Genomic DNA, 2,786 nt, shown 5'->3' with positions numbered 1-2,786 from the left:
CTTATCACCCTGCCTGCTATCGAGTATATAAGGCCTTTCCTTGAAGTATTTAATCCTAAAATTTTATTTGAAATTTAAATCTCTTGTTTTCTTCCATGAAATATCACAATAGATAAATTAACGAAATTCATTTAGATTTCCTTTCCAAAATACCTTTTGACACCACACCTTTCTCATGGAATTTTTCATCTCAGTGTTTCTCAGAGTATAAATTATGGGGTTAAACCTTGGAGCAATGATGGTATAAAACAGAGCAAGCACTTTATCCTCTGGATAGGTGGTGGGAGGTCGAAGATAGGAAAAAATTGCAGGTACAAAAAACAAGACAACCACTGTGAAATGAGACCCACAGGTGGACAGAGCTTTCCGGCGCCCTTCTGCTGAAAGGGCGTAGGGTCCATAATATAATGGCATAAGAAACGAATAAGATCGCAAAAATTCCCAAAGCAATTATCCCTGAATTAATGACAACAAGAAGACCAGTGGTGTAAGTATCCGTGCAGGCAATTTTCAGCAATGGGAAGATGTCACAGTAATAGTGATCAATTACATTGGGGCCACAGAAGGCCAATTTGAGAGTCATGGACAACTGAGGGAAGGAGTGAGCAGCCCCACCAGCCCAAGACACTAAAACAAGAAAGTTACGTTTCTTTCTGCTCATGATGACCATGTAGTGGAGAGGTTTACAGATGGCAACACAGCGGTCAAAGGCCATTGCAGTCAGGAGGAAGACCTCTATACTGCCAAAGAAGTGGACACTGAAGATTTGGAACATACAAAAATCATAGGAGATGATTTTTCTCTCAGATAAGAGATCCCCAATTAGTTTTGGTGTAACACTGGAAGTATAGCAGATGTGCATAGAAGACAAGTGACTGAGGAAATAGTATATTGGTGGAAAAGATGACTGCAACAGATAGAGATGAAGATTAAGAGGTTTCCTATGAGGAGACTGATGTAACAGAATAAGAAGAAGACAAAACAAAATATTTTTATGTTCTGGTCATAGGAAAGTCCATAGAGAATGAATTCTGTGATGTTGCCCTGAGTCCTCATTTTTGTTTTGATAATTAATATTCAAGATTAAGTTCTGTATCTGAAATTAGAAAAAATATATTTTAGTGAATGTATATTCATATAAAATGTCTTTAATTTATTAATTGTAATGCAGAGTGTGTACACTCTGAGATCATACTAGTAGGATGAATAGAATTAGTAGTTGGTACTTACCCTGGAGAGGAGAACTTTGGCATGCTGTGATAACTGTCTTCAAATATGTGACAGTCTATCAAAAGGAACAGGATCCACACACATACATAATATATACACAGTAGCACATACATGTTGTATTTCATGCACACATACACGTATCCACATGTTCATTCTAATATGTGTGCTTATTTGCGTATTTACAGACATCATGCATATATGTATATTGAAAGAAAGAGTTTGACCTCAATGAAATGAATTATTTTTTTCTAAAATTACATCTGTTTCAAAATAAATCTTTGTACCTATTAACATAAATTATTCTCCCTCATAATAAGCTTTCAGATCAATGATAGATATCCATGGATAATACACCTTTTTGAAGAGACTCTTCTTGAGGAGTAGCTTGAATAAATTTAGAATAAATGTCAGATTTAATTTAGTTTTGGGGAACTGAGTCTTAAAAAAACAAAGTTATGAAATATTTAAACATGATTTAAAATAATTTGTGGGTGATGTTAATTCGTTACTTGTTGGTATTAATTGAAATTATCAATCCCTTCAATGAAGTGATATTTGTTACCTCACAAATATTTGCATTCCCCGTTCTTCTATATCCCAGGAAGAAAAATCTGAGCTAATCATTTCATGCCATAATTTTATAATAAAGTCATTGTCTACTGAAATAAAAAACACATTTTTACTGTAGCTGGTATATCACAAAAGTTATTTATCCATTCATAGGCTGTTGTACTTTACTGTGAAAACTCTCTCCAAGTCTGAAGTGTAAAAAATAAACTATAAAGGAAGAAATAAAATGCTCAGGAAATATTACACTCACTCTAGGCATATTTGAAAATTGGATCCAGCTTCTTTAATTGACCCTGACAATGCAATAGGTTTGTATGACATAAAAACAAAGTGTAAGAATCTACTGTACTGCCAGAAATGACCCTCAGATCGCCTTCTAGTTGTTTGTGGTATTCATAGCTGAGCCACCTTAGTTGAGAGGAGAAAAAATAGAATGTCAGTTTTGGAAAGGACCTCAGTGGTGTTTAAATGAGCTCCTTATGCCCTTGATTCATCAGGCTGAGTTACAGCCATCATTATAACTTTCCTTACCCCAGAGATTATAGGTGACCATTTATCAAATCACTTTTTCTGATCATTAGCTATGAAATACAATAAATTTGGTAATATCCAGTTAGCCTGGAATCTAGTTGTTATATATGTACAATAACATCAGTAGCTTAATATTTCACTACCCTACATACTGGCTAGTAATTAATCTTACAAGTAGCCATGTCTGATTTCACCCACTGGTCAAACACACCTATCAGAAGATTACTTTATTAAGAAGTCTGATTAAATGCAGGGGTTTATAAACTAGAAATGGACAGATCAAGTCTGTCGCAAATCATGAAGAAAAACCTTTGCTTTCCACAAGAACTGGAGAATTCAAGTCCTTGCACATACAGCTTCTGAGAAACCGAGAAGAGATAATTGCTTCCCAGAAATGAAAACGTGGCTGAAGACTGACACACATATTTTTATCATAAATTTTTAACTCAGAAATA

At 34.7% G+C, this 2,786-nt stretch overlaps 1 pseudogene; it reads right to left on the bottom strand.

Annotated features, from left to right (window-relative positions):
* Window positions 1-117: 117 nt before the first annotated feature.
* On the bottom strand, window positions 118-1,282 carry LOC140516680 (olfactory receptor 4P4-like; annotated as a pseudogene).
* Window positions 1,283-2,786: the final 1,504 nt, after the last annotated feature.

Source organism: Notamacropus eugenii, chromosome Y (genome assembly GCF_028372415.1).
Source record: "Notamacropus eugenii isolate mMacEug1 chromosome Y, mMacEug1.pri_v2, whole genome shotgun sequence".
NCBI classification, from domain to species: domain Eukaryota; kingdom Metazoa; phylum Chordata; class Mammalia; order Diprotodontia; family Macropodidae; genus Notamacropus; species Notamacropus eugenii.
This window is presented reverse-complemented; position numbering and strand designations above follow the sequence as displayed.